We start from the raw sequence: 27,264 nt of genomic DNA, 5'->3' as shown, positions 1-27,264 counted from the left end.
TGAACTGAGTGCTTGGGCCGGCACAGCGGTAATCAGTCACGGTCTCCCTGCCTCCGACAGGCCTCCACTCCAGTCGTCCCAGACGATCGAATCTGTTGGCTGAGAAAGTGAGGCAGACACCCTATTTGGGTGGTCTTCCTGCTTCTTGTTGTCATCCCTCTCACCATTCAGGACCGGCAAGGCTCTCACCACCCTTCAGAGGCCCGCGGCGGTGAAACTGAGGCACGGAGATACTCGGAAACAACAGTCCTGATCTCTTTGAAAGGGTAGGACTGGTCCTTCATCCTCCAGGGCCCCGCTCAGGTCATCAAGGACTATCCGCGAATGTTCTTTCCCACTCCGGGACTCAGTCGATCGTTCTATTCATCATTAGTATTCGTTGAGTGCCCGTTGTGCGCGAATCATTGTTCTAAGCACCTGGGAAGATCCAAAAGAGTTAGTAGACACGATCCCTGCCTTCAAGGAGCTTACAATCTATAATTTATTCTGTGAAGAGCACTGTAATGAGCACTTGGGAGATCTATAATTTACTCTGTGAAGAGCACTTGTAATGAGTACTCGGGAGACCAGACTAAGTAGACCTGATCCCTGCCCTCAAGGAGTTTACAATCAATAGTTTACTCTGTGAGGAGCACTGTAATGAGCACTTGAGAGAGTAGAACTGAGTAGACCTTATCCCTGCCTTGGAGAAACTAACAATCAAGAGAAGCAGCGTGGCTCAGTGGCAAGAGCCCGGGCTTTGGAGTCCGAGGTCACGGGTTCGAATCCCGGCTCGGCTGCTTGTCAGCTGTGTGACTTGGGGCAAGTCACTTCACTTCTCGGTGCCTCAGTTACCTCGTCTGTAAAATGGGGATTAAGACTGTGAGCGTTTCACAAATACCAACATTAATAATCCCTACTTCGCCCTTTGTCTGCAGCAACAACCTTGGGCAAGTCATTTCACTTCTCTGGGCCTCAGTTTCTTCATCTGTAAAATGAGGATTACAAATGTTAGTCCCACGTGGGACAAGGACTGTGTCCAACCTGATGAGCTTGTATCTACCCCGGGGGGGGGGGGGGGGGTAGTTCAGTGCCCGGCACATAGTAAGTGCTTAACAAACACCATTAATAATAATAATAAAAATGATAAATAGCATTGATGTATCAACTCTACCAACTCTATTGCTCTGCACTCTCCCAAAAGCTAAGCCCAGTCTCAGCACAGGGTAAGTAATAAATACAATCAATCAATCGACCGACTGATTGCACGCACAGGCTGCCTCCCATCGTGTGCTGTGTTTGCTGTTTGCAGGTCTGATGCTGCTTTCGGAGGTTGGTTGATTTTACCGGTTCTTGGAATCATTTCCCTCGTTCAGGGTGAACTGCAGCTGCCTGTCCCTGCCTCCTGTATTCAATTTGGTGCCTCTGTTTTTGAGCATTTTGGTCCCAGCTTTCTCGAGTGAGCAACTGGTTGGATTTATCGAGAGCCTACTGTGTGCAGAGCGAGTACTCTACTAAGCACTCAGGAGAATTCATCCAAGGTAAGAGACACAATCCCTGTCCTTAAGGAGCTCGTCCTCCACCAGAGGTTATGGACAGGAAATAAGGAAGAGAATGGAAAGATGGATAAAGGGAAGCAACACGGTCTCGTGGAAGGAGCACAGATCTGGAATCGGAGGCCCCGGGTTCCAATTCTGGCCATTCCAATTGCTTGTTGCGTGACCTTGGACCAGTCACTTCACTTCCCTGGGCTTCAGTGTCCTCATCTGTAAAAGGGGGATTCAACACCTGGTCTCCCTCCTACTTAGACTGTAAGCACCTTGATGTGGAACCGTGTCCAACCTGATTATCTTGTATCTATCCCAACACTTAGTATAGTTCTTGGCACAGAGAAAGTGTTTAACGGAGTACTACGATAATAATGATGATAATAATAATAAAAGATTGTGCGAGTGCTGAAATAGTAGAGAACATTAAATGGAAATACATAAGGGGAAGGGGAGTTCCGGGCTGGGAATTAATGATAGGAATAATAACAACTGTAGTATTTGTTAAGAACTGGCTATGTGCCAAGCACTGTACTAAGCACTGGGATAAGTGGCAAGAGCCCGAGCTCGGGAGTCAGAGGTCGTGGGTTCTAATCCCGACTCCACCACTTGTCAGCTGTGTGACTGTGGGCAAGTCACTTCACTTCTCTGTGCCTCCGTTCCTTCATCTGTAAAATGGGGATGAAGGCTGTGAGCCTCACGTGGGGCAACCTGATGACCCTGTATCTACCCCAGCGCTTAGAACAGTGCTCTGCACATAGTAAGCGCTTAACAAATACCAACATTATTATTATTATTACATGTTAATCAAATTGAACTCACTCCCTATTCCAACCAGGGTTTGGAGAGGGCATGAACTGTGGAGAAGTAAGCTAACCAAGGAAGACCTCATGGAGGGGTAATATTTCGGGAGGACTTTGGAGGATGGGAGAACTGAGGTTTGGTGGATTGGAAGGGGGAGGAAGTGCCAGCGAGAGAACTGACAGGATCGGAGGTCCAGAGGAGGGAAAGGACACAGGGAGAAATCGGGAAGATTCGCAGATGGGGGAAGAGATGCAAGAGGGAGAAATCTGGAGGTAAAAACCTGGAAGTCAATGGCTTGATGCGGGAAGAGACGGGGATTCGCTCTCCGGTTTTCTTTTGCTGATGCTCTTCCTCCCTACCACCTCCTCTGGCCTTTTAATCATTATGCTATTTATCATCAATTATCAATTGTATTTATTGTGTGCATACTGTGTGCAGAGCATTGTACTAAGCACTTGGGAGTATACAATACAACTGAGCGGGCAGTCCCGCTCTCTGCCCACAACGAACTTACCTTCTAGAGGGGGAAAGATAATCGGGTCTCAGTCTAAGTAGGAGGGAAAACAGGTGCGAATCCCAGTTTTGCAGATGAAGGAACTGAGGCCCAGAGAAGTTAAGTGATTTGCCCAAGATCACACAGTTGGTGAGTGGTAGAACTAGGATTAGAACCCAGGTCCTCTACCTCCCAGCCCCTTTATGGATAATGAACAGTGATGATATTTATCCAGTCATGTGCGAAGCACTGGGGTAGACTCAGCATTCTCAGATTAGACTCAGGCCTACGTGACCAATAGATAAAGTAAGTTGACCCCATGCTCAGCCTGACTCTTCCACCGAATGGATACCTGCCAGACCTCAGCTCGACCCAACCGCAAAGTCTTCCCGAAATATCACCCCCTCCAGAAGGTCTTCCCAGATTAGCTTTTCCCTCCTCAGATCATATTTTCCCTCACCCACCTCGGCGCTCAAAGACACCCTTACCGCTTTGGGATATGCCGGTTTACGTAACCTGCTATATTTAAAAACTGATTTATTCACCTGTTCATCTTTCTATTCCCTTCCTCCTAACAATAAATAATTTGGGGTCTGTCTCCCCATGCAACTGCAAGCTCCCCGAGGTCAGGGATTCATGTCTTTACCTCCACTGTACTCTCCCAGGTGCGTAAGACGGCACACTGCACCCGGCGGTTCTCCAGAACACTTCTCCTCCCAGAAAAAGCTCTCGGTAATTTCCCTCTCTAGTCTGTAAGCTCCTTGCGGGCAGATTCCGTGTCTACCGGTTCTATTATACTGCACGTTCTCAAACTCTTAATATGGTAAGCGCTCCATCAATGCCATCAATCAATCTGATTGATTGATGTTCATCAGAGCAACAGACTGAAAGGGGAGGCAGGAAGGAGCAGTGCAACCGGAGCAGGAACGTTTGTGAGAGGGGTCTCAGCCGTGACTCGGCCCAACAGAGGGGACACGGAGAACCATCATGGACCAAGGGGACTGTGGGTAGAGAAGAGCCCGGGGGGAGGGTTGCCAACTGCTGCCCACCTCCAGATCACGATATCCCCTTGGCGGGAGGCCGGTTGTCTCAGCCCTCTGTCTTCCCAAGTGATTCCCAGCTAACATCGCCCCCCGGAAACCATCCCGATTGACTGTGGTCTTGGTCCCCACCGCTCAGGGCTAAAAATCTGGAATTGGGAAGGGACGTCTGAGGTAGGCCGAGGGTAGTTCCAGACAAAAAGCCCAGCTTAAACAGAAGAGGACGCTTGAAGAGAAACGGCTTCCCATCCGTCGGGTTGGGAACACAACGGCGTCCGCCATGCTGGGAAAGGGCTGAGACGCACATCTTTGGAGAAGATGATGTATGTGAAGAGAAGTCCGCGGAGAGGACATTATGATGTCAAGACAGTGACAAAACAAATTCTAATGCAAATCTATAGAGACCGCATTACAGTGTCAAGGAGGCGGCAAAATCTAAGTCTAAGGAGACCATTTTACAACGTCAAGACGGTGGTTAAACAACATTGCGGCGAGATATTGGGACGCCATCGCCATGCTAAATCACCGTGTCAAAACATTATCATTGCCAGTCTTTACAGATTAGGTACCCCTTCGAAGAGAATAGCAAAACAACGGAGCCAAGAAATTCTGGGTAAGTTCTCGGGACTATGGCAAGAGGATGGGAAAGAAGGAAACAGTCGACCCCATCAGGGTCCAGGGATCAAAGACGGGGGACCAGACCACTACCGAACTCCTTGTAGACAGGGATTGCGTCTGTCTACCTATTCTACTGCACTGTGCTCTCTCAACCCCTCAATACAGTGCTCTGCACACAGTAGACTGTAAATTCTTTGGGTGGAAGGGATCATTTTCACCTTTTCTATTGTAGTGTATTCTCCCAAGAGTTCAGTACAGTGCTGGGCATACAGTAAGTGTTCAATAAATGCCACCGATTGATTGGGGTGAACTTACCTGGCTGTTTTCCCGGTGAGGTGGGATGCGGGATACAATTCGAGTTCCGTTGACATGGGTCCCATTCCCTGGGGATGTGAGATCTCCCCATCTCCCCTGTTTGGGCCTGAATTTTCATCCCACTCCCAACCCTCTCCCACTCTTTATGAATAACATCCGCCTGTTTCCCTGTTAGACGTTAAGTTCCTCGAGTGTGGAGAGTGGGTGTCCCACCTCCGTTACGCTCTTGTACAGCACTTGGCATTCAGGTGCTCAGCAAATACCTTTAATTCATGGGTTGGGGACAATAGGGGTTGGCCGGGAGCAGGAGGTAGACTTGAGACGGTGGGGGCCAGAGGAAATCTTCCTCCTCTTGCTTCCCTTTCTTCTCAATCAATAATATTTATTAAGTGCTTACTGTGGGCAGAGCACTGTGCTGAGGGCTTGGAAGAGTACAATACAACAGAATTGGTAGGCACGTTCTCTGCCCACGACAAGTTTACAATCTCCTTTTCTCTGCCCTCTCTCCTCCCCACCTTTCTTCTCTTCCTCCTCTTTTTCTTCTCCCTCCTACTCTTCCTCCCCCGCCTTTCTTTTCTTCTTCCTGCTCTTCCTTCTTCCCCTACTTCTGCTCCTCTTCCTCCCTTCCTTCTCCCCCACTCCTCTTCTTCCTCCCTTCTCCTCCCGTTCCTCCTCTTCCTTTGTCCTCCTTTTCTTCCTCCTCCTGCCTCCAAGAATAAAAGCCAGGGAGACCGCGAATGCGGTTCAGGAAGTGAACCTAGCGGAGTTCAACTTGAGCGAGTTGCTGAAGCGTCATATGGACTTGAATCCGGCATTAGAATATCAAAGGAAAGTACGGTGTGACGGCCAATACGAACTACAGGGGGCTTTGCGTATGATGTCGGGCCACAGATATTGGGTGGAAATGAATTTCTCTGGGAGACAATAGTGGCCACGGCTGGCCATGGCAGCCTCTTAGGGCACCCTCGCCATTTTGTTCTGGAGTTGAAAGGCCCGGCTCGTCCTCTTTGAGGTGCCTTCCATCCTAAAACGTGTCCCCGGCCTCCTGCGGGGTCCGTGACCAGCTCTGGATCCGCCGCGGCTCTGCAGCATCTTTCCTTGAGAAGCAGCAAGCCTAGAGTACGATTGCCCGATTGTACATTCCAAGCGCTCAGTATTATTTATAGTATTTATTGAGCGCTTACTATGTGCAGAGCACTGTACTAAGCGCTTGGGATGAACAAGTCGGCAACAGATAGAGACAGTCCCTGCCGTTTGACGGGCTTACGGTCTAATCGGGGGAGACGGACAGACGAGAACGATGGCACTAAACAGCGTCAAGGGGAAGAACATCTCGTAAAAACAATGGCAACTAAATAGAATCAAGGCGATGTACAATTCATTAACAAAATAAATAGGGTAACGAAAATATATACAGTTGAGCGGACGGGTACGGTGCTGTGGGGATGGGAAGGGAGAGGTGGAGGAGCGGAGGGAAAAGGGGAAAATGAGGCTTTAGCTGCGGAGAGGTAAAGGGGGGATGGCAGAGGGAGTAGAGGGGGAAGAGGAGCTCAGTCTGGGAAGGCCTCTTGGAGGAGGTGATTTTTAAGTAAGGTTTTGAAGAGGGAAAGAGAATCAGTTTGGCGGAGGTGAGGAGGGAGGGCGTTCCGGGACCGCGGGAGGACGTGACCCGGGGGTCGACGGCGGGACGGGCGAGACCGAGGGACGGCGAGGAGGTGGGCGGCAGAGGAGCGGAGCGTGCGGGGTGGGCGGTAGAAAGAGAGAAGGGAGGAGAGGTAGGAAGGGGCAAGGTGATGGAGAGCCTTGAAGCCTAGAGTGAGGAGTTTTTGTTTGGAGCGGAGGTCGATAGGCAACCACTGGAGTTGTTTAAGAAGGGGAGTGACATGCCCAGATCGTTTCAGTGCAGTACAGTTCAGTACAGTTCAGTACAGCTCAGTACAGTGCTGCACATAGTAAGTGCTCAATAAATATTATTGAATGAATGAATGAATAGTGGAAAGAGCACGGACCTGGGAGTCAGAGGACCTGGCTCCTCCCCATGTCTGCTGAGTGACCTTGGGCAAGTCACGTCACTTCTCTGGGCCTCCGTTACCTCATCTGGAAAATGGGGATTAAGACTGTGAGCCCCACGTGGGACAGAGATGTGTCCAACTTGATTACCTCGTACCTACCCCAGCACTTAGTGCAGTGACTGGCACGTAGTAAACGCTGAACAAATACCACTATTATTATTAATAGTAGAAGTAGTAATATTTCCCGCTGGGGGTTGGGGTGGGGGTGAGAGCTCACTGTTCCCTGGGACGAAAGGAAACGATGGCCTTTGGCCGGTGGCTGACTGCTGACGCCGGCATGTTGAGCCAGATCCCATCACCGGCTCCAGCGGTCGGCCATTAGCCAAAGAATGTAATAGCAATAATAATAATAATGGTTATTATTATTATTATTATTTACTGGGTGGGGAATACCCACATTGGCCACCCAACATCGCCCTAGTGGTCCGAGGCTCCTCCCTGGATCCTCCCTCCACCGGTCAGTAACCTCTGGCCCCGGAACGGTGCGGACACTTACTCGCCCAGCTCCCCGGCTTTGCTCCAGAACGTCTCTGGCTCGTTCCGGGAGGCCGTCGATAACAAAAGCGTGAGATTAAAACCTAATGACATGGAAAAACAAATGTGTTTTGAATTAACCTGTTATTTTTGCAAATGAATGCAATTCCAGATATGAAAAAATGGCACGCGGTCGCAGGAAGTTAGCCTAACGTTAATGCATCTTGCCGCATTAGCGTGCATCGTCTCCACATCTTATTTTATATTAATATAACTGATTTCCTATTAACATATTTAAAAGCCGCTTGTCCGGGAACCCCACAAATGAGCGGGTTATAGAAATATGGATATGGAGATGGAGGAGAAGGGCCAGAGACCTGATGTAGCTAGTGGCATTGTCCAGCGAAGTATTTAAGTTGGGTAAATCAATAAGAGATACGGTGCTTAATCCTTAAATGTTTCGATATTCCAATCATTGTCTAAGCCCCTCTGGACCGGGCCATCAATAAATGCTGCACTCACTCTGGCATGAATAAATTACGTGTTTTGGAAACTTACAGAGCTGAGACGGAGCCGAGTTGGGCAGGGGTGGGGGGACTCCTGAAGCAGAGACCCCTTGCACCTGATTCTCTCTCACCCGTATCTCGGTTCCCGAGTTTTTCTTCTCCCAATCCCTTCTGCATCCCCCTTGCATTTGGGTTTGCACCCTTTTCCACCCCCCTGCCAAGCCCCGCAGCACTAATGTCCATATCCATAATGTCTTTATCGATATTAACGTCTGTCCGTCCCCCTCTAGACCGTAATAATGATGTCGATATTTGTTAAGCGCTTACTACGTGCAGAGCACTGTTCTAAGCGCTGGGGTAGATACAGGGTCATCGGGTCGTCCCACGTGAGGCTCACAGTTAATCCCCATTTTCCAGATGAGGTCACTGAGGCCCAGAGAAGTGAAGTGACCTGCCCACAGTCACACAGCTGACAAGCGATAGAGCCGGGATTCGAACCCATGATCTCTGACTCCGAAGCCCAGGCTCTTTCCGCTGAGCCACGCCGCTTCCCCTAAGCTCGTTGCGGACAGGGAACGTGTCTACCGACTCTGTTACGTTATACTCTCCCAAGTGCTCAGTACAGTGCTCTGCCCAGAGTAAGCATTTAATAAATGCTATTGATCGATCGCTTATGCGGAACCTCTCATTCTTCTTCTCATTTGGGGCATTTGCTTCCCGTGCTGTTGAAAATGGCGCTGGGAGCGGGTGGCCCAGCCTTAGTTGCAGTCTGTAGTCCGAGATAGGAGGCAGGAGTCATCCGCTCAGTGGCAACTTTGACTTCCCCGAAGTCGAGGGGGCCGATCGGGAAGGTGGGGTCGTCCTGCTCTCCCATCCAGGACAGGACCACGGGGCCCATCTCATTTTAGGGGGCCAGGCCATGTTGCGATAGCTCCTTGAGGCAAGGGACTAAGCCTCCTGGTCCTCATGGACTCTCTCAAGCACTCAGTACAGTGCTCGGCACCCAGTAGGCACCCGGTGCAGCACTCTGAACCCAACAGGGCCGCAGGCCCGTGCTCTTTCCTGTAGGCCATGCTGCTTCACTCCTCTCCCTGCCTACTCCCAGGGACTGTCTCTATCTGTTGCCGACTTGTTCCTTCCAAGCGCTTAGTACAGTGCTCTGCACATAGTAAGCGCTCAATAAATACTATCGAATACTCCAACTTCACCTCGGCCCCTGATTCCACCTGCACTCCCACTGCCCTCTGGGAATGGGAGCTTAGCACAGTGTTCTGCACACAGAGTGTTCAGTAAACATGAGTGGTTGAATGATTGATAAGCAAGACAGAGTGTAAAGTTCTTCGTGGGCGGGTAACCTATCCTGTCTTTAGTCTGTATTTCCCGAAGGTCTAGTACAGTGCACTCTATCCACTGGGCGCTCAGTACGGACCATCAGGGATATTTCTAGCTTAGGGCGAGGTGTACTTCTAAAGCATAGATCTACGGCTTCTCCTAAAAATTAAGCCTACGTCACGTTTTTTCCGCAATTGAGGATACCATTAAGAAACGTTGGAGGAATAAATGTATTCCAATAATCATTACAATGATGAAAAAATTCCTTGCTTCAATAATTGATTTATGCTTCATTTAAATATACGGAGGAGTGTTCCAATATCATTTCTTATTAGCTCTAATGACGGATTTTAAAGTAGCATGACTCTGAAATAAAGATGAAAATTCTCCATACAAGTTATTACATTTAAATGGATTTAATATTTAATATTTAAAAAATCATTTGATGTAAATAGCCATCATGAATCACGGCAAATATACTAAGATGTAATTAAACGTTTTCCCCTTTTAACCACATCTCGTTGTTTCATAATACATTTTTTTTTTCCGCTCTTCCCTTTTCTTAGCGGAAGATTATAGTCCAGATAGTCGGCTCAGAAACCTGCATGGCCCCTTCTTGTGCCTGTTGGAAAGTAGGACCAGAAAGATGTAATAAACATTTTGAGAAGCAGCGTGGCTTGGTGGAAAGAGCACGGGCTTGGGAGTCAGAGGTCGTGGCTTCTAATCCCAGCTCCGCCACTAGTCAGCTGCGTGACTTTGGGCAAGTCACTTAACTTCTCTGTGCCTCAGGTACCTCATCTGTAAAATGTGGATGAAGACGACGAGCCCCTCCTGGGACAACCTGATGACCTTGTATCTCCCCCAGTGCTTAGAACAGTACTTGAGACACAGGAAGCGCTTAACCAATACCATTATTCTTATTGTTACTATTATTTTGGAATCGTGTCTGTAAACTCACATCCTCCGCCAGTTGAACAGAAGCAGAAAATCAGAGGGGTGAGAAATGAGACGATTCTGAAGTGCCCTACTAGAAATCTTTTCCCTGGGACTGACCAACTTTCTGATCTGATCTTGACCCATCCCCGAGATCTGCTTTCATTCAATCAGAGATATTTATTGAGCCCCTCCCGAGGGCAAAGCACCGTAGTGAGTACTGGGAAGATGAGAATTAGACAAGGGGCTTCAGCACAGCGAAGTGGGTAGAGCGTGGGAATAATGTGGCTAGCAGAAAACCCTTTGGCTCCCATAGTAGCAGCTTGGCCTTGTGGAAATGTGTTACATGGCAAGCAACTGGCAGATGGGGATTAGAAGCCAGGTCCTCTGACTCCCAGGCCTGTGGTCTTTCCATTAGGCCACCCTGCTGTTTGACATAATTATCATATTAAATATGTTATATATATTATATATAAATATATATTGCCTACACTTACGCACACACTTCTATATACATACCTAATATCATGTATCTGATCTGACGGTCTTTTACTCGACCCCAGCTCTTGGCTTAGAGCTTGTCACACACCGTAAGAAGACTATAGATAGAACTAATTGTACTTCATGTCAGTCGATCAAATCAATCTACGGTATTTACTGAGGACTTTCTCTACGCAGGAGCACCGTACTAAGCGCTCGGTAGGGGACGATCAAGTAAATGCACTCAGTTCCCGCCCTCACGGGGCTTATTAATTCATTCAGTTGTATTTATTGAGCGCTTACTATGTGCAGAGCACTATACTAAGCGCTTGGAATGTACAAATCGGTAACAGATAGTGACAGTCCCCGCCCTTTGACGGGCTTCCGGTCTAATCGGGGGAGACGGACAGACGAGAACGATGGCGATAAATAGAATCTAGGGGATGAACACCCCATTAAAACAATAGCAAATAAATAGAATCAAGGCGACGTACATTTCATTAACAAAATAAATAGGGTTATGTAGGCTTACATAAGTCCACTACGTGCAGAGCGCTGTACTAAGTGCTTGGGAGCATCCGATAGAGTAAGGTGGCATGAAGACGCCACTGATGGGGAAATTCATTCCTCGGTGCATCAGTGGCAGAAAAGGTCACTGGGGAACCGGGAGTCTTAGCCACGTTGTGCACCCTAAAACGCTATCCCTTCAGCGCCTAGAACAGTGCTTGGCACATAATAAGCGCTTAACAAACACCATCATTATTATTATCGTCGTTGTGTGACTGTCATTTTTTTAATAGTATTTGCTGAGCATTTACTATGTGTGTACTAAGCACTGGGGTAGATACTAGCTAATCAGGTTGGACACTGTCCATGACCCACGTGGGGCTCACAGTTTTAATCCCCATTTTACAGATGAGGTGACTGAGGCCCAGAAAAGTGAAGTGCCTTGCGGACAGGTGACAGTGTGGGGATTAGAACCCCCGTCCTCTGCCCGCCAGCGAGGCCACACTGCTTCTCCGACGTTTGCCGTGACAGGCGGCGTCTTTGCGTTCTGCCTCCCTGTCTCCGTTCTTTACGAAGCTTCCACTCCAACAGAGTTGCCTCCGCTTTTTTAATTTCATGGACGGGGAGCGCAAGGACCAAAAAATTCTTACTCAAAGAGACTCGGACCGACTGCAGAGTGGGGAAGAGGCGACCCCTGTCCTGCCCGGAGAATTTACGACTCTGGGGTTTACCCCAGACTCCGGACGCTGAGAATGCAGCAGTCACGTGTTCGACTAAAAATATGTTCCGTCCATAATGTTGTCATACCTTGTAAGACGTATTTAGGCAATTTTCTGTGCATTGAAACTCTCTTCTGGAAAAGCCCGGTAATCATATGCTTAAAAAGGAACACTGCAGAAGTGTTAAGTAAGGGCTAAAAATATATAACCATATAAATTATGTTGCTTCTCTCTACCTGTGAGGTGCTCAAACATAAAAATGTTTAGCAGTCTATTACAAAGCAATCTTTTATGCCATATATTACATTAAAATGACATGGTAGTTAAAACATACTTCAACTGCAGTATATATTTTTTGACTTGATAAAATAATTTGAAAGATGTCAACTCGAACCACACAAAGCTGATTATTTGAGGAAAATGAGATGGAGGCACTCGGATTCTAATCAGGAATCTCGCGGTCTGGAGTCACACCTTCCCCGGCTCTCTCACCGCCCTCTCGCTTTAGGATGCTTTTAAAACCCGCACCTCCGATTCCGCTACCTTATTTGGACGGTGTTAATGACACTCAGAGGAAACCTTCTATTAGCTCCGTACTTGAACGGGATTTGTTTAATTTCAGCTGTCAAACGACGTGGGGCGTGTGGATGGCCCCAGGATGGCAGAGCCGCTCTCGGAGGGGCAGCAGACAGTCCCCAGATGGTGCGTGGGGGACGGCCCCTCAAAATCTCCGTGGGGGTGGGGCGCGGAGAGGGGTCTGGACGTGAACGCTGGGGAGCAGGAGTCCTGGGTTCGACTGGGGATTTCTCAGGATTCCATCATCCTTCCAGAGAAGCTGAAGGCAGCGAGGATCGGGCCGGGCTATGCACAACTAGGGGCAGTGCCATCTCGATCCCGTCCCCTCTGTCCCCTCGACCCTGACCTCTCACCACAGAGCCAGTGCCAGGTCGTAGCACCGGGACTAGAACCCTTATCTCCCCTGGAACCACTGCAGGCCTATAAAACAATATACACAACAAAACACAGCGTGCCAAATCGTTCTCGGCACATCATTCTACACCCACCTCCCCATTCCTCAAAAACCTCCAATGGCCGCCCATTCCTGTCTTAGCAAGCAGCAGAAACTCCTGACCTAGGGGATTTAAGACGCTCCGTCGGCTCCCTCCCGCAGCCTGTCCCGGCTCCACTCCCGCTAAAATAATAATGTTGCTATGTGTTAAGCGCTTACTATGTGCCAAGCACTGTTTTAAGCGCTGGGGTAGATACAGGGTAATCGGGTTGTCCCACGTAGGGCTCACAGTCTTCACCCCCGTTTTAAAACCCAGCCTGTGCCTCATTCTCATCTCTCCTGAGGCCAGGCTCTTGCTCACCCCCTCCCATCTGCCCGGATTACCCTTTGATCAACCGATCAATGGTATTTGCTGAGCGCTTACAGTGTGCAGAGCACTGTACTACGCACTTGGGAGAATATAACGGATTTGGTAGACAAGTCCCCTGCCCACACGAGCTTTCAGGCTAACATCTAACATTTTTAAAGTCTTCCAGACCACAGCTCGCCCCAGGCTTCCAGGTCCTTCTGAAGGCCCATCTCCTCCAGGAGGCCTTCCCTGATTCATCTTTCTTCCCCACCTCTATATCCCCAGCCACGTCCACTTCAGCACTTCCACGTCCTCTAAGTAGTTGGGTATTCCCATCCTCCTCCCATAGCGCTTCGTGTAATCGATCAATCGGTCTTATTTATTGAGCACTTACTGTGTGTAGAGCACTGTACTAAGCACTTGGGAGAGTACGATATAACAGAGGTGATAGACACGTTCCCTGCCCACACTGAGCTTACAGCCGAAAGGGGGAATGTAAGTATCTTCATTCTCAATCGCTTCCCCCAGGCTGCAACTGGAGGGATGGGGCCTGCTAACTCTAGCGGACTCGCCCGAGCTTTTAGTCCAGTGCTCTCCGCTCCTCCCCACACTAGACCCCCTCCTAGGTTCTCCTCCCCAGGCGACACGCATGATCCTAGCATGACCTCCCCAGTTGGTGTTCCCGCCTCAACCCACGTGGTGCTCCTTTTGCACCCCACTCGGTGCTCCTGCTCCATCCCGGCTGCTGATGGGCCCCGCGGACGGTGAGACTACTATCACATCTCCCATCTGTTCCATATTCCACCCCCAACGCCTACCCGGAACAGCCTTCTCCCTCTTCCCATCTCCTTCCTCTTTCGAACGCAAGCCTCCTCCTTGAAGTCCTCCCAGACCACCCGACTCGCTGCTGCAGCTGCCCTGGGATGCCCCGGGGTTGAGCGGTCTGGGGCTGGGAGGGGAACTTGGGCCCATGGTAGGGTCATCCAGGTCCGGCAGAAGGAGGGATTAGAGGGGCGGAATTAGCACCCCCCTGCATCTTGGGAGGAGGATAGTTTATGGAGCGCAGTAGCTCGGCCCATCACACTGCATATTTCACGGGCCTGGGAGCCAGAGGACCCGGGTTCTAGTCCTGGCTCCTCCACTTGTCTGCTGTGTGACCTCGGTCAAGTCATTTCATTTCTCTGGGCCTCAGTAACGTAAACTGGGGATCGAGACTGGGAATCCCATGTGGGACAGGGACAGTGTCCAACCGGATTTGCTTGAATCTACCGCAGCCCTTAGTAAGTTCAGTGCCTGGCACACAGTAAGCGCTTAACAAATACTATAATGGTTATTATTATTTAGTGTTTTAGTGTTTCATTACTCTCAGTTTGTCCAGCCCCAGCCCTCCTCCCCTTCCCCACTACCCGCATTAATTGATTGGGAGCCCCTCAATCAATCAACCGATTAATCATATTTATCGAGCGCTTACTGTGTGCAAAGCACCGTACTAAGATTGAGACATGGGACAGGGACTGTGTCCAACCGATTTGCTTGAATCCACACCTCAGCGCTCAGTACAGCGCCCGGCACCTAGTAAGCACTTAACAAATATCACAATTATTATTATTATTTCGACTTCTACTATTACCGCGAGTATTAGTGCAGCTGATTGGAGAACGAAAGCTCTGAGCCCGCAGTCAGCGGCCCACTCCCCTCGCGACCCCAGGCCTCGGACCCGGACGCCACGGCGGCCACCGCCCCCCGCTCCCGCCAGCCCCTTCCGTCCACCCGCTCCCACCCGACCTGAGGCCCAGTAATGCCCCTGCCACCTCAGTGGGGTCCGGTTCTGGGAGGGTCCTTTCTGGTGGGGGCCAGGTTCGGCACGATGCCCCGCAGGCTGGCTCTGGTCAGTTGTCCACCGGGAGACAGGACCGCAAGGAGCACGCCGAGCGGCCGCGCTGGTGACCTTTACCGGGAGAATAAAACATGAGACATGCCTCCCGTCCATCAATGGCAAGTGCTCCCGGCGTTCCCGGCTCGATATGTCAGAGGAAATGGATTTCATGATCTTTTGTATAATGCATACCTTCCAAGTGGCTTCTCGGGTCGCATTTATCGCCTCCGAGTCAGACAGCTCTCGGGGCCGTTTGGGGGGTTGTTTGGGATTTATGGTGTTTTTTGGTATTGGTTAGGCACTTACTATGTGCCAGGCACTGCACTAAGCCCTGGGACGGATCCAAGCCAATTGGATCCGGCCCTACACGGGGCTCACCGTCTCAATCCCCATTTTACAGACGAGGTAATTAAGGCCCAGCAAAGTGAAGTGACTTGCTCGAGGTCACAGGGCAGACAAGTGGTGAAGCTGGAATTAGAACCCAGGTCCTTCTTACTCCCAGGCCCGTGCTCTAACCACTAGGCCACGACGACAGAAAATATGGGGGAGGAGGAAGAGGTAGCATTAAGGATTTCAATAACTCTGTGGCTTTGTGGCTGACGTGATCGGATCCAGCAGGGGCCAGTGATCGGATCCAGCAGGGGCCAGTGTGGGACTGTCAGTCAATCTTATTTTTTGAGTGCTTCCTGTGCGCAGAGCACTGTACTAAGCACTTGGTAGAATACAAAAGAACAATATAACAGACACTTTCCCTCCCCACAAGGAACTTACAGTCTAGAAGGGAATCCCTCTCCCCCCTTCCCCACTCTTCCCCCTTCCCCTCAGCACTGTGATCATTTGTATACATTATTTATTACCCTATTTATTTTGTTAATGAGGTGTATTTCTCCTTGATTCTATTTATCTTGACGATGTTGTCTTGTTCTTGTTTTGTTCTGTTTTGCTTTGCCGTCTGCCTCCCCCGTTTAGACCGTGAGCCCGTCACTGGGCAGGGATTGTCTCCATCTGTTGCCGAATTGTACATTCCAAGCGCTTAGTACAGTGCTCTGCACAGAGTAAGCGCTCAAGAAATACTATTGAATGAATGAAGGGGAGACAGACATTAACATAAATCAATCAATTACAGATGTGGACATAAGTTCTGTGGGGATGGTAAGGGGGTTGATGCTGTCTCCACCTGTTGCCGATCTGTACATTCCAAGCGCTTAGTACAGTGCTCTGCACATAGTAAGCGCTCAATAAGTACTATTGAATGAATGAATGAATGAATAAAGGGAGCAAGTCAGGGCAAAGAAGAAGGGAGCGGGAGCCCTTTGGCCCTTCAATATTTCCGCCCTCAGACTTGGGAATATTTTGGAAAGTTCCCGGTTCACTGTCACGCCGAGTCCATCGGACCCCAGTGAGGCGGACCGAGCAGCATTTTGGTAATGGCGCTGTCGGCAGTGAAATGGGAACTAGGCCTCACCGACACCATCCCATCAACCCTACGAAAATGGAAACCCCAAACGACAACGATGGCGGGCGCGACTGCCCCCTTGGGCTCGTCAATCTAGGCCACAGTCACGGTGGTGTCTGATAACAAGGGCCGGGCGGGATTCCCAGATCCCCGGCACCTCCCTGGATTTCCCATCCCGTGAGCTTCCCATTTACATCACAACAACACTGTGGACAATGCGGCAGAGCTGTTTTATGTGATTAGGAACTGTTTATTCTGGATTCGTAATTAATTTAATTGTAACATCGAGAGGGCTGCAATTTTGAAAAACTTTCAGCCCTGATTGCTTATTATTCACAGTGACAACACTGAAATGAAGTGACAGTCAGTTCAGGGGAAACAGAATAACCAGTCACCAGGCCTTGGTCGCATTTGGAAGGAAGAGGCGGTGTGAGTTCTATCGAAATCCCTTACGGGATCTATAAAAAGCATATACAAATGGAGAAATCGTGGGACATCATTCAATAGTCGGCTCGGTTGTGTGGTTGGTTGTTTTTTTTGACTACTCTATTTTTAAGTATTTCTAGGTCGGTTTCTCCCTTCAGAGCGATAGCTCCATGTGGGCAGGGAACGTGCCTCTTCGTCGTTTTGTACATCTCAGGTACTTCTTACAACACAACGGTTCTCTGTATTTGAAGAAGACACGATTCAAGATGAAATTCACCTACCTGGGTGTGCCTGCGTATAATGAATAAACAGTTCATTATGAGAAATGTTTTCTCTTTGGCCTCCCGGTCGCAGGATCCTTAAGAAGTTCCAGCTTCACCAGAATCTCCCCTTTCCGGATGGCAGGATGCCGGACTGTTCTAGCCTCAACCTTTGCTGAACTTCCGGGCTTCAGCTTGGACGCGGCAGTGTCTGGGACTTTGTGTTACTCTATCATTAACACGCTCCCTCCTCTGTCCTCTTTGCTGTTGCTTTCCCAATTTCCGCACAACTACTAATACTGCTAACATAATTATGGTATTTGTTAAGCGCTTACTATGTGCCAGGCACTGTTTTAAGTGCTGGGGTAGATACAAGGTAATCAGGTTGTCCCACGTAGGGCTCACAGTCGTCATCCCCATTTTACAGAGGAGGGACATGAGGGTCAGAGAAGCTCATTCATTCATTCAATCTTATTTAAGGAGCGCTTACTATGTGTGGAGCACTGCGCTAAGCGGTTGGGAATTACAGTGCAGCAACGGTGAACTGACTTGGCAAGTTAACTGGCAAGTTCACAAGTTAACCGACTTGGCAAGGGCACGCAGCGGACACGTGGCGGGGCCGGGATCAGAACCCATGACCTCTGACTCCCGGGCCCGTGCTCTACCCGCTAAGCCACGCTGCTCCCTACTCATTATTCTGATACCGGTCTCGTAGACGGTAAGTTCCTTGTGGGCAGGGATCTCATCTGCCAACTTTCACATTGTTCTTTCCCAAGCGCTAAGCACAGTGCTCTGCACACAGGAAGAGCTTAATAAATGCCACTGATTAATTAATAAACCGGCATTATCACTGCTAAAACTATTAGTATTATTACTACTGGGATCTAATCTATTTTAATATCTGTCTCCTCCTGTAGACTATAAACTACTCGCGGGCAGGGATAGCGTCGGCCAACTTCTGTACTGTACTTTCCTAAGTGCTTAGCGTAGTGCTCTGCACACAGGAAGCGCTCAACCAATACCACCGATTGACTGATACGATCGCTGGCGCTACTGGTTTTACTAGTAATACTGAAGCGGCGTGGCTCAGTGGAAAAAGCCCGGGTTGGGGAGTCAGAGGTCACGAGTTCTAATCCCGGCTCCGCCACTCGTCAGCCGGGCGACGCCGGGCAAGTCGCTTCACTGCCCTGGGCCTCAGCGACCTCATCTGTCAAATGGGGATGAAGACTGGGAGCCCCACGTGGGACAACCTGATTTACCTTCTAGCTCCCCAGCGCTTAGGACAGTGCTTGGCACATAGTAAGCGCTTAACAAATGCCATCATTATTATTACTACTGGTACCGCTGTTGCTGCGGCTTCTACTACTACTAGGCGATTTGGGAGCGCCAACAAGAATGTCCAGCCCTCTCCCCGCTCCCCACCCCACCCGGGGCATGGCCGGGACTCCTGCCCCCCCCCCCCGCCACGCCTCCCCTTCCCCCCTCCCCCCTTCCCCCCGTCTCCTCCTGGGCTTGAACTATAACTCGGAAGCTTCCATCAAACATTAAGAGGAAGTCATTAATTAGCCCTGGCCCATCAACCGAGAAAAATGACTGCGCGTCCCCACCTGCGGGCTGGCCGCCCCCGACCTCTCCCAAATGGCCCTGAGCCATTAGGAGAATTGATGGAAAGAGAGAGCGACCGGAGCAGCTTGGATGGGTAGTGCGGGGGGAGGGGAGGTGGGAGAGCGGAGGGGCCTGGCGGGGAGGGCGGGCGGCGGCGGGGGCCAAGGTGGAAGCAGGCTCGGGTCCCCTTCGCTGCACGTCTTAGGAGAGATCAAGAAGCCGCTTCCTGGCCAGAGGTTGTCAAGCCATTGGCTTTCCACCCACGGGTCGCAGGTTGGGGGTGAATTATTATGGAATTTATTAAGCCCTTATTAGGTGCTAGGCACTGTACCGAACTGAGGGGTACGTACAAGCTAATCAAGTTAGACGCAGTCCGTGTCCCACGTGCGGCTCGGAGTCTTAGTCCCTATTTGACCGATGAAGTAACTGAGGCCCAGAGAAGTGACGTGACTTGCCCAAGGTGACCCGGAAGGCAAGTGGTGGAGTCAGGATTAGAACCCCAGTCCTGTTGACTCCCAGGCCCGGACTCTATCCATTAGGCCACGCTGCTTCTCGAACCCCATCCACCACCATTCCAGAGGCACCGTCCTCCTTCACGACCCCCGAGCGTCCCAGAGTCCACGGGCAAGGCTTCTCCCCCTAGGTGCACCTGCCCCCTGCCATTCCTCATTCCTTCACCCTGGTCCAGCCGAACCCTCGCTTGCACAAGCCCTCTTTACTCCCTGCTGCCCTCCCCAGAGAGCCCATCTCCTCCAGGAAGTCTTCCCTGACTAACCCCTCATCTCCCCACCCTAACTTCCCTCCCTATTATCAATTCAGCTCTTCCAGGTCACCCGGCCGCTGGGCACCGCACATCCCGACAAACCTGAGGACTCATGGACGTCTATTTATGCTCTTCTGCTCCCTTCTTGGGATAAATCACCCTCCTTAGAGAAGTTTGTCAGGGGCCTGAGGCTTCAGCCGGGGTGGCCACGGAAAGCACGGTGACCCTGAAGGAATCCAAGAGCGAGGGGGATAGGTTCACTCCCCTCTCAGCTACGCCGTGGAGGCCGCCACTGAGATTGCGAGAGTTTCTCGAGTCGCTCTCCTCACGGTCATTTGGACACGTCCCCCTCCGTATGGAACTACTCAGGTCCGGGGTGTTAGTGGATGATGTATATTTTGGAGTTAATGGAGTTGAATAGATCTACGCATTTCACAGCTCAATGGGTGTCTCCTCCATTTTCTCCCTCTCACGCCAGCTTCTGCCGCGAAGGTCTTGTGGTTTTTCCATCACAGATAAATCCCCAACCTGGCAGGATCGGGGAAAGCTGTCTGGGAGTTAGGGCGGAGGCTCAGAGAGGGGACGTCAGTGTCTACGGGAGGCTTGCACGGGCAAGACGAAGGTTTGGAAAGGGTTTGGAATGAAAAATGGCCGGTGGGTGGGTGGCTCCGGGCTCCGTGACCCCCCCGCCCCCCCAGGGAAGGTTCGAGCTCTAACGATTAGAGGAGAAAGAGGGAGTCTCTGGGGCTAGTGTGGAGGGGTCAGAGGGAAACAGTCGTCACGCACGTGGGCGTCGGGCTCATGGATTGCGGTGCTTACCTATTGGCTCTGGTGACTGGGACGGGCCCGTTGGAGATCAGCTCAGGCCCGAACGGGCCGACGGGAAGACAGTAAAGAGTCCCAAGTGATTCCTGTGGTGATTTGGGCTGACTGGCCCGTGGTAAAAAGCAGGGACCAAGGAATTCCAGCAGACACCAAGGGAGGGGAAGCCCGGGGGGTCTGGGAAAGGGCCCAGCCCTGCCCAAGGTGGAAGGAAGGGAACGTTAAGGGCTCCGAGGGAGCTCAGAGCAAACCGGAGAGGAGCTGCAGCTGAGGCATTAAGAATGGAAAGCTGTCACCTGCTAATAATTGAGCCGGCAGCCGGGCAAGCCCCGAGCCCCCCCGCGGTAGGATTCTGGGATCTGCGGGTGGGGGGGGTCCCCTTCCACACTGCCCCTCCTCACAAGAGCAGGGAGTGGAAACCCCCGAAACAATTTGGAGAGAAGCGGAGTGGCTTAGTGGATAGAGCACGGGTCTGGGAGTCAGAAGGATGTGGGTTCTAACCCGGGGCAAATAACTTCTCTTCTCTGGGCCTCACTTACCTCATCTGTGAAGTGGGGATTAAGACCGTGAGCTCAATGTGGGACAGGAACTGTGTCCATCCCAATTTGCTTGTCTTCACCCCAGAGCAGTGCTTGGCACATAATAAGTGCTTTAACAAATGCCATCATCATTATTATTATTATTATCGTAACATTGGGAATGGGGTTGAGGGGAGAGAGAATTCCATGTAACAGCAGCTCCAATGTCAGGAACAGAACAGCAAAGAAGACCCCACTGGCAGCCTCCTCTCCCATGGAGACAACCTCCTGACAGGTCTGATGTTTCGGCTCCACACCCCCTCTCCCTCCAACTCATTCCTTCCTGTCTCTCCCCCTGCCAGGCCAGGTGAAGAAGTCAGTCGTGTTCTGGCCATTCAGGCTTAAATCTCAGGAGTCCTGAGCGGTCCAGGCGTCTCTTACAGTCACCTACTGAGCTGTGCTATGGGTCCTGGCAACAGGAATCAACCAATCAAACCAGACTGACTCATTCTGGCCAAAGGCCGTGGAAACCTGGGACCAGTGAGGAGGGCCAGGAGAGCGAGGGAGGATGAGGGAGGGGCTCAGAGTTAGAAAAGAAGTTCAGTCTGGGGATAGCGGGGGGGGGGGGTCCCCCAAACCTGATCCGACCTCCTTCCCACATCCAAGCCCCCAGACTGGGCTCTGAATCAATCCCTGCCCCTGCATACCTTATTCTATTTTTATTCACTATGGTATTTATTAAGCACTCACTCTGTGCTAAATGCTATGGGCTAAACAATGTGCGCTAAACACTATGGTGGACATAAGATAATCAGATGAGACACTACTCTTCCCCACGCAGGGCTCAGTCTAAGAGAGAGGGAGAGCAGAGCTCTTATCCCCATTTGACAGATGAGGAACAGGAGGACCAGAAAGGTTAAGTGACTTACCCAAGGTCACACAGCAGGCCAGGAGCAGAGCTGGCACTGGAACCTGGGTCTCCCGCCTCCCCGGTCCTGCTTTTTCTGCTAAGCCACGTTGCCCCCTGCTGAAGACTAGCACTAGGAGGCCAAAGAAGGATCTGGGGGGGGTCTTCTGGATAATAGGCTTTAGACTGTCGTCCGTCCCTAACCGAAAGGATGGATGATCGAGGAAGATGACCATCCCCAGGTTCGTCCGAGCACGTGGACTTCTTGAGCCATTGGTCTGAGCCAGAATGATTTAGAGAGATGAGATGTAGCATGGCTGGTAGAGTGAGCCTGGGTCTGGGAGTCAGAGGATCTGGGTTCTAATCCCCACTCCGCTTCTTACCTGCAGTGTGAGACGGGGTAAATCATTTGACTTCTCCGTATCTCAGCTTCCTCATAAGCAAAATGGAGATTCGATACCTGTTCTCCCTTCTACTTAGACTGTGAATTCGTACTGATTATCCTGTATCTACTCCAGAGCTTAGTACAGTGTTTGGCATATAGTAAGTGCTTAACAAACACCACAGTTATTATTGCTTTAATAAATGAAAGCAGCGTGGCTCAGTGGAAAGAGCACGGGCTTTGGAGTCAGGGCTCATGAGTTCGAATCCCAGCTCTGCCACTTGTCGGCTGTGTGACTGTGGGCAAGTCACTTAACTTCTCTGGGCCTCAGTTCCCTCATCTGTAAAATGGGGATGAAGACTGTGAGCCCCACGTGGGACAACCTGATTCCCCTATGTCTACCCCAGCGCTTAGAACAGTGCTCGGCACATAGTAAGCGCTTAACAAATACCAACATTATTAAATGAAAGCCAAGGACACCTGGTGATCTTCCTTTTGACCAGAACCCTCACTTTCTCTTCAAATCATGGAGCTCCCCCTGTTCCAGATTCTTCAGTCACTCTGATACCAACTGATCAGTCATCTGGACAGAACACAGTACCAAGCACTCGGGAGAGTGCAATAGATTTAGTAGACATGGTCCCTGCCCCCTCCAGAGTTTATAGCCGATAGCGTTTACTGGACACCTACCATGTGCACAGCACTGTGCTAAGACTTGGGAGTTCATTAGAGTTTAAGAGATACGATCCTCACCCTCGAGAAGCTTACAGTCAGTGGTGGGATAGAGAACCTACGGGGTTCAGGGCACTGTACTGAGTACTGTTCTGAGCACTTGGGAGATTGCAAGAGAGTTAGGAGACACCATCCCTGCCTCTTCGGTTTGGTAGAGCCACAGTTTGCAATTTGACACAATTCCTCGGGTCTCACCAGTCTCACCTAAAATGTTCCAAAATTGGGGTCAAGCATCACAGGGGAGTAGCCTGCTTATCTGGCCCTACTCCGGCACTTCCTAGAGTGCTTGGCACATAGTGTGCGCTTAATACCGTATACTATTATTATTATTTCTTCAAAAACTTGACTCGACTTAAATAGCTCAGGAACTTTACCGTTCCTTTCTAAATCGAATGCTCGGGGCTTGATTTTTGGTCTTTTCTCACTTCCTACCCCCTTTAGATGATCAGCTAATCTGTTATATTAATAATATCAATGACATAATAGTTATGGTTATAACATATTAGACGCTAGATTATAACATAATAATCATAACATAATAATCAGTTATGTCCCTGAGGACAGACATTGAGTCGTGTCATTTCTTCTTTTGAAGCTTTCAAGGGTGTCCAAGTCAGGGCTCCGCCCGCAGGACCCCCCGTGCGAATGCTGATGAAGGGGAAGGCGGCTATCAATCAAGCCTCTTGATCCCATGCCTTCTGGCTGGCCACCCAGTGGAGAAACTGAGGCACAGGTCAGCCAGACGAGTGTGGAGAGAATAGCTAGGCAAGGTCCAGACTCTAGTTCCTTCTGACCTGCAGATTCTTCTGCAAGACTCCCTTCTGTAGTCTTAGCACCCATCCGGAGGGCGAGGGGGGGGGTGTGTGCGTTTGTGTGCGCGCATGAGCGTGTATGTGAGAGTGAGATACCTCCATAGTAGCAAATTTTCCTAACGGAAGCAGATGAATTCAAGTGCACACATCAACACCCACACATATATTCACACTCATATATACACACATATTCCCTCACGCACATGCACACAATCACACACACACAATCTTGCTTGTGTAAAATATATGCAAACATGAAAAAACAGTAATAAAAGCCTCCGGCCGCTAAAATGTGGGCTACATGTTCATTTTTCCCAAACCCTTAACAAAGCGACTGTTTTAAGTCTACCTTTGTCTTTGGTTGCAAAAGGGAGACAAGGAAATTAATATTTTTGTAATATAGATGTCATCTTATATTTCATGCCTGACTCATTTGAAAATGTAGATTAATTTGCAAACAATTTAGAGAACTGAACTATTGAATCGGCCCTCCAAGATTTAGGGTTTGTCATCTTTTAAAGGTGACACTCACTGAGAGCCTGTCAATTACAAAGAAGTGAAATGAGGTGAAAATAAGCCCCATCTCCATCTTCTCGTTATATGCTTGGTTGGCTAGAGAGAGAGGTGCCGTTTACAAGCTGAAAATAATTACTCTGAAAGTTATGTTTCACTCGACAACCAAATTTAAAGGGGAAAGGGGGCCGTTTCCCCATGGCGACGCAGTCCAGCGGGGAGAGAGCGCCAGTGTGTGTCTTCCATAAAATCCCGGGGTTCGCTCGTGCTCAGCCGTCTTCCGCAACGTCGGGACTCGGGGCAGAGGCTCATGGCTCTGATCCCATTCCCCTTTCGAACCTCTAAGCCCCTCAAGACCAGAGATCGTGTCTCCTCACTCTACTGGGCTCTTTCGAGCGCTTAGTACAGAGCTCTACACGTAGCATATGCCATTGACCTATGGATGGCTCGACCTTGGGCAGACCTCTGAACATCTTTGGATCCCGGTTTCCTCTTCTGTACAGTGAGGGACCTTGGGCAGGTCACTTAACTATTCTGTTCCTCAGTTACCTCATCTGTATAATGGGCATGAAAGCTATGAGCCCCATGTGGGACACGGACTGTGTCCAGCGTGATTCCCTTGTGTCTACCCAGAGCTCAGAACAGTTTCCGTCACATAGTCAGTGCTCAACAAATACCATAAATAAAAATGTGGGATAAGATCCTTTCGCCCTCTCCGTGTCCCTACTACTATGAGCCCCGTGTGGGACAGGAATTCTACCCAACCTGAACTCAGAACAGTGCTTGGCATCAGTTAGGCACTTAATAAAAGATCAGTCAGTCAGTCTTATTTATTGAGCACTCACTGTGTCCAGAGCATTGTACTAAGCGCTTGGGAGAGTACAATATAACTATAAAAAGCTACATTCCCTGCCCCCAATGAGCTTACGGTCTAGAGGGCTTGAAATTAAACCAGCTCAAGGACTCAACCAGAGGGCGGGACAACTGGCACGGCGATATGGTTTCCGGTTCTGGATTGGCCGTCCTTCAGATAAGAGTAAGCCGGACTCCTCCCCTGTCCTGCAGAAGCAATGGGAGTTGGAGATCTGGATAATAATAACAGTGGGTAGCCGTGGCATTTACTGAGCTCCCGCCACACTGTGCTGTAATAAGCACTCGGGAAGTGCCACAGAAGCACGAGACTCATTCCCTGCCCACAAGGAGCTTCCGTTCCCAAAGGTCCCGACAAGAAAATCACTGCAAACAGAGTCGCCGGAGCACCTGTGATGCCACTGCCAACACCGTCGCTGGTTCGAACTCGTGACCCAGCGGGCCCAGGATTCTGCCCCGTGTGGGCCCGCCCCATCCTCACGGGTTGGAGCGGATCTTCCCTTCCCATCTCCCTTGGGGGGGGGGTGCCGCCCCACCCAGCGACGAGAGTCCATTTCACCCCACGTTGTCTGGGCAAATGAAATGCGGGGGCCCAAAGGGAGAAGATTTCATTTTCCCAAACGTTACAGGATGAACTTGCTAAGGTTGTAACGATGTGTTGAGATGACATTTAATTACAGTGCCGGGTAATTCATTTTACCAGCTAAGAGATCTCGGGCTAATTGCATTTATTTATGTTGGATCACCGGAGTAATAAATATATACACCCCCATAGATTATAGCAATCTATAACGCATCTATATTAGAGAGGATAATGCACAGTCATCATTCAGGGTTCGTCTGCCATCTCTCCTCCGGAGTCTCGCTGACTTTCGATGCTAGTGGGAGATTCCGACAGTAGGATGGTCTCCCGTCCCCCCGTCCCTCGCCGAGGAATGTTTTGATCCATCAGGAAGTCGAATTGCCTTCTGGAGATGGCTCTTCATCGCGACTGGGGCCTGCCCTGAGGTGCCACAGACGGTTTTTCTCATTCCGCCGTTTACTCTGGCAGTAAACTTTCCGTTTCACCCAGCAAATGCTCCTCAGCTGATCTCTGCATACAGTGACGGTCAGGCACTCTTCTATCTGATAATAATAATTAACAATTGTGGTATTTTTTAAGAGCTTCTTATGAGGCGAGCACTGTGCTAAGCGCCGGGGTAGATACCAGATAATCGGGTAGGAGCCACTTCCTCTCCCACATGGGGCTGACTGTCTAGCTAGGAAGGAGAACAGATATTATTATGCAGAAGAAGAAACTGAGCCCCTGAGAAGCTTAGTGGCTGCCCCAGGTCATACAGCAGGCAGATGGCGGAGCTGGGATTAAAACCCAGCTCCTCTGACTCCCGAACCTGGGATCTTTCCACGAGACCGTGCTGCTCCTGTTTAAACGAGGCTTTCTAATAGTCCAACGTGTGTTTTAGCAAGCTGGTCTTCGAGTGCCTTCATTATTCCTTCTCTTTCCAGGTTCGCCGATGAGTGGTTGGAAGCGTCGGCCTCTCCCACTCTCCGACGTCGTCACCGGGGGCGAAGATATCACACGTACTCCCAGCCGAGTTATTTAAGCTCAAGAAGGATCCTCTACGCTCTGCGTTCAGCTCTCTAAGGAGGGAAAATAAAGACTGTTCCTAGGAAGAAAGAGGTGTCATTTCTCCAGCAGGGAACAACCATCTAGCCTAGCCAACAACGCACTCGTGTGCTCACAACCACCACCGTACACAACCAATCACTTCATCACTCACTCTCCTACATATCTGCTTCCCTCCTTCTTCCTCTCCGAAAATTTTTACTATCTGCCTCTCCTCCTTGGCTGAAAGTGGTTATGGGCCGGGAACCTGTCTACCAACTCTGTTCTGTTGCACTCTCCCAAGAGCTTAGTACGGTGCTCTGCCCTCGGTGATAACAATAATAATAACAATTATGGTATTCGCTAAGTGCCTACTATGTGCCGGACACCGCGCTCAATGCTGGGGTGGGTCCAGCGCTTAGAACAGTGCTCTGCACATAGTAAGCGCTTAACGAATACCAACATTATTTTTATCATTACAAGAAAAATTGGGTTGGACACAATCCCTGTCCCACGTAATAATAATAATGTTGGTATTT

The 27,264-nt window shown here is 50.1% G+C and overlaps 1 long non-coding RNA gene across 1 annotated transcript; it reads left to right on the top strand.

Moving 5' to 3' along the window:
- Positions 1–4,290: 4,290 nt before the first annotated feature.
- LOC114816226 lies at positions 4,291–26,789 on the top strand. The gene is made up of 2 exons (XR_003763990.1): positions 4,291–4,476; positions 26,626–26,789. It is a non-coding gene; the product is annotated as an uncharacterized LOC114816226 (long non-coding RNA).
- Positions 26,790–27,264: the final 475 nt, after the last annotated feature.

Source organism: Ornithorhynchus anatinus, chromosome 13, assembly GCF_004115215.2.
Source record: "Ornithorhynchus anatinus isolate Pmale09 chromosome 13, mOrnAna1.pri.v4, whole genome shotgun sequence".
Classification (NCBI taxonomy): domain Eukaryota; kingdom Metazoa; phylum Chordata; class Mammalia; order Monotremata; family Ornithorhynchidae; genus Ornithorhynchus; species Ornithorhynchus anatinus.
Note: the sequence above shows the minus strand (reverse complement) of the source record. Positions and strands in the feature narration are given on the sequence as shown.